The 11,260-nt window shown below is 48.5% G+C and overlaps 1 pseudogene; it reads right to left on the minus strand.

Moving 5' to 3' along the window:
* Window positions 1-4,702: 4,702 nt before the first annotated feature.
* On the minus strand, window positions 4,703-5,552 carry LOC139227177 (proliferating cell nuclear antigen pseudogene; annotated as a pseudogene).
* Between the last annotated feature and the right edge of the window lie 5,708 nt (window positions 5,553-11,260).

The raw sequence follows: 11,260 nt of genomic DNA on the forward strand, positions 1-11,260 counted from the left end.
CGCCTGATACAAATAAAAGAAAGATACTCAAACAAAACAAATGCAAGAGTTAAAGGCTAAGATAAATAAGCTGGAAGAGATTTTTTTTTTAAATGGGACCAGACGGATAGTGCAGTGCGCAGCCATAGCACCATCACCTATGGCGATAGAGCCCACGGTGGATAAGTGTAGTCTACAAACCCAACCTAACCCTTACCTCTGATTTCACAGAGTGACCTCGACGTGCATGGATAACAGAGGAGTAGACCAGAACCTAACACCTGGTGACGACCAGGCTATCTGTTTAAAATTTGCAGATAAAACACTCACCGAGATGGGACCACAGCGGCTACTTCGACTCTGGAGATTCAGGATACTGGGAAGCTTAAGGCCCACGCAGGCATTGGATAATACAGATGGACTACGAGAGATATAGCACCACACAGGAAAGACACAACTACATGAACTAGCTTTGTTTAATTTAACTGCCGAAATATGCATCCCAGCAGCCAAGGACTGGAGCAAGGACAGAACTTATTTTAACGCATGGCTATGTATAGTGTATTAAGTAAGGTTGCAATGCAGCAGGCTGCCGATGCTATGGGCGCCAGTATGGGGAAGGGCGCAAAAATCCAACTGGATGGAATTTCAGTTCTAGAAGCTCATGCCTGGGCAGGCGAAGCTGCAAAACAAGCTGCCAAATCCACCCCGCAAGAGAAACAGAAGGGTGGGAACAGAACGGAACAAAAAGGGGGGCGGATGGAGTGTGAAGCCCTACCACTGCCCCAACAACCACCCTGGGGACAACAAATCTTCCCAGCACAACCACGCAAGTCCCCCCATAAGCCCGTCCATAAAGACTGAAGCCAAAGGGGGGCTAGTAATAAAAGAATCTAAAGAAAGGATATAATTAGGGTGCGTCAGCGACTACTTAACCTAAATCTAATGGATATCATTCTTCCTAGCTTCTGTGGGAATGAAACTATAAAGTCTATACCAGAACCTGGCACAACGGATCCTCGAAGGCCCAGAATCCACTACCCTGAGATGCGGCAGGTGTTACGACGATGAATTCCATAGACCTGTATGCAATATCTGACCGGGCTAACAACTTAATTGCGTAGTCTTGAGGGGTTTACTGGGGAGGGACTTGGATAACCAAGCCCTACATGCGCGGTGGGGAGATGGCGCGGAAGGGGAACTGTTACAGGTGGCCCATATGATGTAACAAAGGGAGACCCCTTATACCAGATCGATAATATCGGTGAAGTGAGAAACCAAACTTGGTTGCGTTACCATCAGCCTGCCAGACGGGTGATTAAAGTTAACAATAGTACCAGAGGCAATGCCATAACCGACTGTTATAAAAATAACCAAGTGGTTTTATGTCGAGGTACGCCACGAATGACGAATGATGATTGCGGATTCCACCAGATAAACGGATGTATGCTGAGTATTCTCTTGAACACGATCTGGAGACCATCGCTGCCCCGCAAGGGAACGGAGAGTGGTGCGTGAGCACGCGGGCAGCCAACTTAACCATATACATCCTGAGACAACGGAAATCATCCGCGGAACAATACCAGAATTAAATGAGGAACAATTACGTCTGGTGCAAGGAATCCAGAATCAAAGATGACAGTATATCCTGCTGATGGAAGAAATAGACAACTTACAGAGAGACACTAACGCAATGCTGGCTGATCAGCCCTGGTACCCAAAGCTGTGGGACATTGGACTTAATAATCAAATTCACCCATGGATAAAAATAATATCACATGTACTTATAGTAATACAGGGCCTGGTTCTGATGGTCATGATGGGATTAACATGTGCACGAATTAAACAGGTCAAACGATACGTCAGGGCACGCACTATGATTAAGGCCATAAGGGATGAAAATTTAAGCAGTCCTACAGGAAGGACTTACCTTATATAACTCTGTGGGAAGGTTTCAGGAGGTCCCGAAGCTTGGGAGATGGCCACCCAGGTGAACGAACCTATCTGGAACTCGCCTACAGGGAGATAGTTATCGGGAAATATGGCCAGCTTGACGTATAGCCAAGGGCCAAAAGGGGGGAATTGTAAGAGAAATTTGGCATTAGGGGTACCAGCGGGACAAGGGTTAAAGTGCTGGTTCCTGCAATGGCCCATAAGGAGGTAAAAGGCCTCTCTTCGGCCTTGTACCAAGGCTCCAGAAGTTATCAATTCAATAATATTCCGACAGGATACGATGTGAGAACCTAAACAGACATTGATAAGACCTTGCGAAGAGGCTCGAGGCGACTCACAGGCACCAAGGAAATGTATAACAAATTCCGACCTAATGAAGTCATTCTGGTCACGGCCTAAAGCGGTCACGAGGGTCTTGGCCTGTCAATCCAAAGTAGCACTCATAAGGTAGTCCAATTAGGGAAGTAGTACTGATAAGATAGTTCAATTAGAAATCTAGGGAGGTTTTGTCCGGGAACAGAGGGGTTTTGAAATGTATAAAAGTTGTATGATTGTGCTGTTCGGAGAGCATCTCCACTCACGGGCGACTGTGATAAGAGGTGTTCCCGGAAATCAGGGATAGTATTAAAGCCAAGGAAGTGGCATACAAATTGGCCAGAAATAGCAGCGAACCTGGGGACTGGGAGAAATTTAGAACTCAGCAGAGGAGGACAAAGGGTTTGATTAGGGCAGGGAAAATGGAGTATGAGAAGAAGCTTGCAGGGAACATTAAGACGGATTGCAAAAGTTTCTATAGATATGTAAAGAGAAAAAGGTTAGTAAAGACAAATGTAGGTCCCCTGCAGTCAGAATCAGGGGAAGTCATAACTGGGAACAAAGAAATGGCGGACCAATTGAACAAGTACTTTGGTTCGGTATTCACGAAGGAGGACACGAACAACCTTCCGGTTATAAAAGGGGTCGGGGGGTCTAGTAAGGAGGAGGAACTGAGGGAAATCCTTATTAGCCGGGAAATTGTGTTGGGGAAATTGATGGGATTGAAGGCCGATAAATCCCCAGGGCCTGATGGACTGCATCCCAGAGTACTTAAGGAGGTGGCCTTGGGAATAGTGGATGCGTTGACAGTCATTTTCCAACATTCTATTGACTCTGGATCAGTTCCTATGGAGTGGAGGGTAGCCAATGTAACCCCACTTTTTAAAAAAGGAGGGAGAGAGAAAACAGGGAATTATAGACCGGTCAGCCTGACATCGGTAGTGGGTAAAATGATGGAATCAATTATTAAGGATGTCATAGCAGTGCATTTGGAAAGAGGTGACATGATAGGTCCAAGTCAGCATGGATTTGTGAAAGGGAAATCATGCTTGACAAATCTTCTGGAATTTTTTGAGGATGTTTCCAGTAGAGTGGATAAGGGAGAACCAGTTGATGTGGTATATTTGGACTTTCAGAAGGCGTTCGACAAGGTCCCACACAAGAGATTGATGTGCAAAGTTAGAGCACATGGGATTGGGGGTAGTGTACTGACATGGATTGAGAACTGGTTGTCAGACAGGAAGCAAAGAGTAGGAGTAAATGGGTACTTTTCAGAATGGCAGGCAGTGACTAGTGGGGTACCGCAAGGTTCTGTGCTGGGGCCCCAGCTGTTTACACTGTACATTAATGATTTAGATGAGGGGATTAAATGTAGTATCTCCAAATTTGCGGATGACACTAAGTTGGGTGGCAGTGTGAGCTGCGAGGAGGATGCTGTGAGGCTGCAGAGCGATTTGGATAGGTTAGGTGAGTGGGCAAATGCATGGCAGATGAAGTATAATGTGGATAAATGTGAGGTTATCCACTTTGGTGGTAAAAACAGAGAGACAGACTATTATCTGAATGGTGACAGATTAGGAAAAGGGGAGGTGCAAAGAGACCTGGGTGTCATGGTACATCAGTCATTGAAGGTTGGCATGCAGGTGCAGCAGGCGGTTAAGAAAGCAAATGGCATGTTGGCCTTCATAGCAAGGGGATTTGAGTACAGGGGCAGGGAGGTGTTGCTACAGTTGTACAGGGCATTGGTGAGGCCACACCTGGAGTATTGTGTACAGTTTTGGTCTCCTAACCTGAGGAAGGACATTCTTGCTATTGAGGGAGTGCAGCGAAGGTTCACCAGACTGATTCCCGGGATGGCGGGACTGACCTATCAAGAAAGACTGGATCAACTGGGCTTGTATTCACTGGAGTTCAGAAGAATGAGAGGGGACCTCATAGAAACATATAAAATTCTGACGGGGTTAGACAGGTTAGATGCAGGAAGAATGTTCCCAATGTTGGGGAAGTCCAGAACCAGGGGTCACAGTCTAAGGATAAGGGGTAAGCCATTTAGGACCGAGATGCGGAGGAACTTCTTCACCCAGAGAGTGGTGAACCTGTGGAATTCTCTACCACAGAAAGTTGTTGAGGCCAATTCACTAAATATATTCAAAAAGGAGTTAGATGAGGTCCTTACTGCTAGGGGGATCAAGGGGTATGGCGAGAAAGCAGGAATGGGGTACTGAAGTTGAATGTTCAGCCATGAACTCATTGAATGGTGGTGCAGGCTAGAAGGGCCGAATGGCCTACTCCTGCACCTATTTTCTATGTTTCTATGTTTCTATGTTCGTAATAAAGATCGTTATACTTTGCCATCCGTCTCTGTCTGCTAACTTCGAGAATTGCTGCGTGGGCTGGGGCGAGCGTCGACCCTCTATATCAGTGGGCCCGCTCGTGGGCGAGGAAGCCTTCCCATGGTCAGCCTCATCGTCCAAGCTCCTCCTTAAGAAGTCTCCTCGTCTTCAATCTTGGGCGCCAAGTAATACTTGATGTGTCCCAAGTCAGCGATCTTGTACTCCACCACCAGAGGAATGTCCGCGGACATGCTAAGCGTGACTGTCGGGGAGAGAGGAGTGGCTTTGGTGAAGAAGTTCAGGTACCGCAAGGCAAAAGTCAGCTGCACCGCCTCGTTCATCTCAATGGTCACCGCCTCCTCCTCCTTGTCCGCGTTGCTGGTCTGGGACAGTTTCACGTTGCCAGTTCCCAGCTCCCCGCTGGCCGAGAACTTCACCCCATCCTTGGCGCAGGAGATCACCACGGCATCGCCAATCTGGCTCAAGTCCCGGCAGATGCGGGCAAACTCTCCAGACGGCATCTTCACCACACAGCTGTACTCTTGTTCCGGAATCCCAAGCTGTTCAACGTCCAGATCCATGAGCTTCATCTCATAGTCGGAGACTTTCTCCTGATTCTGCACCTCGAACACCAGAGCCAGCGGGTGTCCGCATTGTCCTCCGCCCGCAGGGTGATGATGTCCTCATTGCCAGCGCATTTGAGAATTTTGGACATGCTGCTGAGGTTAACCCCCGTGGCCAGGTTCCTGTCGCAGCGGCAGGTGTCGAAGCCATCGCTCCGCAAGGTGAGCTGCACCAGGGAGGCATGCGAGCTGTCCATGGACTGGAGGCTGATGCCGGTGGAGCTGATGTCCCAACACGCCTCGGTGATCAGGTCCTTCAGGGCCTCCAGCACCTTCTTCAGGATGCTGCCCTGCACCAAGCGAGCCTCAAACATCTTTGCAAAGGGAATGTTTTCTTGCAAAACACTGCTTTAAAAAATATATACACAATAGCAGCAAGCCAGTGATTTGCAAAGACAGAGTGCAACAAAGTGCAACCAGTTTCACCACCAAACCCTTACAATGCTCATGAGGGCAGAATTGGAGCAGCGCAGACATCTTGGAGGGGTGTGGGGCTGGAGGAGGTTACAGAGATAGGGAGGGGCGAGGCTATGGAGGGATTTGAAAACAAGGATGAGAATTATAAAATCGAGGTGTTGCCGGACCGGGAGCCAGTGTATGTCAGTGAGAGCAGGGGCCTCATGTCCCGGTGGGGCAGGGCACTGATGTACTTTGCTACAGAGGTACAGACTGCAGCTTTGTGTGAAGGATTGATCTCAGCAAGAGTTTCTTAACCACAGTTAGGTCATCAATAAGAACATAAGAAATAGGAGCAGGAGTGGGCCATACGGCCCCTCGAGCCTGCTCCGCCATTCAATAAGATCATGTCTGATCTGATCTTGGCCACAACTCCACTTCCCTGCCCGCTCCCCATAACCCTTGACTCCCTTATCGTGGTGGTGAGCCGCCTTCTTGAACCGCTGCAGTCCGTGTGGTGAAGGTACTCCCACAGTGCTGTTAGGGAGGGAGTTCCAGGATTGTGACCCAGCGACGATGAAGGAATGGCCGATATATTTCCAAGTCAGGATGGTGTGTGACTTGGAGGGGAACTTTGCAGGTGATGGTGTTCCTATATGCCTGCTGCCCTTGCCCTTCTAGGTGGTGAAGGTGATGGGTTTGGGATGTTGCTGTTGAAGAAAGAGTGGAATTTCACACCTAGAGGTCTGTTGCTGCTCATCATTTTCATTCAGGATTTAGACGAGGATGTAAATGTTACCGTTGTGTAAATACCTGGGAGATGTGAAAGTGTGTACAGGGGCAAGTAAGCTTTTAGCCCTAACTCTTGGATCTAGACAAGTTAAGGGAATCGTTCCCCTGTGTGGCAGATGCCCATTAATGTGGACAAATGCAGTGCCCTGTTGGAGTTGAGACATGTTTATATCGTGCAGGGACAATGGAAATGGATCACACGTTAAAGGTGACTGCAGGAAAGCAAATGGAGCTTTAGGTTACATTGCTGGGACCATTGAGTATAAAACTGAAGAGTACAGTACTTAGGCTGAAAGAGGTTTGGGTTGGTGCACACCAGGAATAGTGGCCTAGGAATTGGAGGGAGATTCGACACGCACCTAAAGAGGCCGGTGGGAGGACCAGGGCAAATTGATCGGCCTCAGTAGTGTAGAACCAGCAAGTTGTGGTCATCAGTCACAACTCTTTTAAATTATAACTTTAAGCCAAGTGCCCCCTTTGGTAAAGGGACACGATGACTGGAACCCACAAACTAACAAATGAACGTTAAAGGGAAGATGAGCAAATCAAATTAAAATCCTGTTGCCGGGGGTGATGATGCGAGCGTGCCGGTGGACACCGCGTGCTCCATCTCCAGGGACACCGCGTGCTCCATCTCCAGGGACACCGCGTGCTCCATCTCCAGGGACACCGAGTGCTCCATCTCCAGGGACACCGCGTGCTCCATCTCCAGGGACACCGCGTGCTCCATCTCCAGGGACACCGAGTGCTCCATCTCCAGGGACACCGCGTGCTCCATCTCCAGGGACACCGCGTGCTCCATCTCCAGGGACACCGAGTGCTCCATCTCCAGGGACACCGCGTGCTCCATCTCCAGGGACACCGAGTGCTCCATCTCCAGGGACACCGCGTGCTCCATCTCCAGGGACACCGCGTGCTCCATCTCCAGGGACACCGAGTGCTCCATCTCCAGAGACATCCTGTCGCATACGTAGCCGCGGAAGAGAGGCCGGCAGTCGGACTGTGGTCATCAGGTGATGGTGTTCCCAGGCGCCTGCTGCCCATGTCCTTCTAGGTGGTAGAGGTCACGGGTTTGGGAGGTGCTGCCGAAGAAGCCTTGGCGAGATGGTACACACTGCAGCCACGGTGTGCCGGTGGTGGAGGGAGTGAATGTTGAAGGTGGTGGATGGGGGGCCGATCAAGCGGGCTGCTTTGTCCTGACTGGTGTCAAGCTTGCAGCAGTTGTATATCTGTAATCTGTATAAACTTAACTTATAGGATGAAGCATAGCTGGGATTGTAAAGGGGGCAGAAGAGGGAGCTGTGCACTACAAGAGAAAGGAATTTTTTGAGGGGAGGGGGATCTATTTGGTATTGTTTCACTTTCTCCCTTTACACACTGCACACCGGACCCTGTCACTGGGAGAAGGAGTAGCCGAGCATCGGATGGAAAGTGGGTTTTTAACACTGGGTTTAATATTGAAGTCTTGTGGATTGTAAAGATGCACCTACAAGATGCACTGCAGCAACTCGCCAAGGCTTCTTCGGCAGCACCTCCCAAACCCGCGGCCTATACCACCTAGGAGGACAAGGGCAGCAGGCGCATGGGAACACCATCACCTCCACGTTCCCCTCCGAGTCACACACCATCCTGTCTTGGAAATATATCGGCTGTTCCTCCATTGTCGCTGGGTCACAATCCTGGAACTCCCTCCCTAACAGTACTGTGGGAGCACCTTCACCACACGGACTGCAGTGGTTCAGGAAGGCAGCTCAACACCCCCTTATAGAGGGCACTTAGGGATGGGCAATAAATGCCGGCCTTACCTGCGACGCCCACATCCAGTGAATGAATAATTTTTAAAATTCCTTCGGGTTCTCCTGGAGAGGACAAACCTTATACATCAGGGCTTTAATACTCTTGGTGATCCCTTGTCTTATACTGCCTGTATTGAGGCAATGCCCATGCACAAGTGAGAGTAGAACTGCAGCCTAAGAACATATTTTAGAATCATACAGCACAGAAAGAGGCCATTCGGCCCATCGTACCTGTGCCAGCTCTATAGTAGAGCTATCCAATTCATCCCATTGCCCCCTGCTCTTTCCCTGTATACTTACAATTTTTTTTCCTTTCAAAATGTATATCCAACTCTCGCTCATAGAAACATAGAAAATAGGTGCAGGAGTAGGCCATTCGGCCCTTCGAGCCTGCACCACCATTCAATAAGATCATGGCTGATCATTCCCTCAGTATCCCTTTCCTGCTTTCTCTCCATACCCCTTGATCCCTTTAGCCGTAAGGGCTACATCTAACTCCCTCTTGAATATATCCAACGATGCGGCAATGAGTCGTGGAAGATGGCGAAGGTTCACTGGAGATGCCCTGCAAGAGTTTGGAGAGCGGAACCGATTTAGTGACTTATTGTGACTGCGCAGATGGTGTGAGCTTATGCCAGAGTCATTAAGCAAAAGTTATAAGATATTAAGCGATGGCAGATCGCTTCAACTGATAGTGAGATCATCATTATATGAGGTGTCTTTGGCCAGGCCAAAGACCTGGTCTAAGTGAAGGAAGTGCATCCGGGAGGGCGCTGAACACCTCGAGTCTCAATGTCGAGAGCATGCAGAAACCAAGCGCTGGCAGCGGAAGGATCATGCGGCAAACCAGTCCCACCCACCCCTTCCCTCAACCACCGTCTGTCCCACCTGTGACAGGGACTGTGGTTCTTGTATTAAACTGCTCAGTCACCTAAGAACTCATTTTAAGAGTGGAAGCAAGTCTTCCTCAATTCCGATGGACTGCCTATGTTGATGACATGAGGTGTGGAAGAGGGGAAAAGACATATAATGGACTGCAATGTAGCTGATGACCATGTCATAGAAACATAGAAACATAGAAAATAGGTGCAGGAGTAGGCCATTCGGCCCTTCGAGCCTGCACCGCCATTCAATGAGTTCATGGCTGAACATGCAACTTCAGTACCCCATTCCTGCATTTTCGCCATACCCCTTGATCCCCCTAGTAGTAAGGACTTCATCTAACTCCTTTTTGAATATATTTAGTGAATTGGCCTCAACAACTTTCTGTGGTAGAAAATTCCACAGTTTCACCACTCTCTGGGTGAAGAAGTTTCTCCTCATCTCGGTCCCAAATGGCTTACCTGCATCTAACCTGTCTAAACCCGTCAGAATTTTAAACGTTTCTATGAGATCCCCTCTCATTCTTCTGAACTCCTGTGAATACAAGCCCAGTTGATCCAGTCTTAGAAACATAGAAAAAATAGGTGCAGGAGCAGGCCATTCAGCCTTTCTAGCCTGCACCGCCATTCAATGAGTTCATGGCTGAACATGAAACTTCAGTACCCCCTTCCTGCTTTCTCACCATAACCCTTGATCCCCCGAGTAGTAAGGACTTCATCTAACTCCCTTTTGAATAAATTTAGTGAATTGGCCTCAACTACTTTCTGTGGTAGAGAATTCCACAGGTTCACCACTCTCTGGGTGAAGAAGTTTCTCCTCATCTCGGTCCTAAATGGCTTACCCCTTATCCTCAGACTGTGACCCCTGGTTCTGGACTTCCCCAACATTGGGAACATTCTTCCTGCATCTAACCTGTCTAAACCCGTCAGAATTTTAAACGTTTCCATGAGGTCCCATCTCATTCTTCTGAACTCCAGTGAATACAAGCCCAGTTGATCCAGTCTTTCTTGATAGGTCAGTCCCACCATCCCAGAATCAGTCTGGTGAATCTTCGCTGCACTCCCTCAATAGCAAGAATGTCCTTCCTCAAGTGAGGAGACCAAAACTGTACACAATACTCCAGGTGTGGCCTTACCAAGGCCCTGTACAACTGTAGCAACACCTCCCTGCCCCTGTATTCAAATCCCCTCGCTATGAAGGCCAACATGCCATTTGCTTTCTTAACCGCCTGCTGTACCTGCATGCTAACCTTCAATGACTGATGTACCATGACACCCAGGTCTCGTTGCACCTTCCCTTTTCCTAATCTGTCACCATTCAGGTAATAGTCTGTCTCTCTGTTTTTACCACCAAAGTGGATAACCTCACATTTATCCACATTATACTTCATCTGCCATGCATTTGCCCACTCACCTAACCTATCCAAGTCACTCTGCAGCCTAATAGTATCCTCCTCGCAGCTCACACTGCCACCCAACTTAGTGTCATCCGCAAATTTGGAGATACTGCATTTAATCCCCTCGTCTAAATCATTAATGTACAATGGAAACAGCTGGGACCCCAGCACAGAACCTTGCGGCACCCCACTAGTCACTGCCTGCCATTCTGAAAAGTACCCGTTTACTCCTACTCTTTGCTTCCTGTCTGACAACCAGTTCTCAATCCACGTCAGCACACTACCCCCAATCCCATGTGCTTTAACTTTGCACATTAATCTCTTGTGTGGGACCTTGTTGAAAGCCTTCTGAAAGTCCAAATATACCACATCAACTGGTTCTCCTTTGTCCACTTTACTGGAAACATCCTCAAAAAATTCCAGAAGATTTGTCAAGCATGATTTCCCTTTCACAAATCCATGCTGACTTGGACCTATCATGTCACCATTTTCCAGATGCACTGCTATGACATCCTTAATAATTGATTCCATCATTTTACCCACGACTGAGGTCAGGCTGACCGGTCTATAATTCCCTGTTTTCTCTCTCCCTCCTTTTTTAAAAAGTGGGGTTACATTGGCTACCCTCCACTCCATAGGAACTGATCCAGAGTCAATGGAATGTTGGAAAATGACTGTCAATGCATCCGCTATTTCCAAGGCCACCTCCTTAAGTACTCTGGGATGCAATCCATCAGGCCCTGGGGATTTATCGGCCTTCAATCCCATCAATTTCCCCAACACAATTTCCCGACT

Source organism: Pristiophorus japonicus, chromosome 16 (genome assembly GCF_044704955.1).
Source record: "Pristiophorus japonicus isolate sPriJap1 chromosome 16, sPriJap1.hap1, whole genome shotgun sequence".
Classification (NCBI taxonomy): domain Eukaryota; kingdom Metazoa; phylum Chordata; class Chondrichthyes; family Pristiophoridae; genus Pristiophorus; species Pristiophorus japonicus.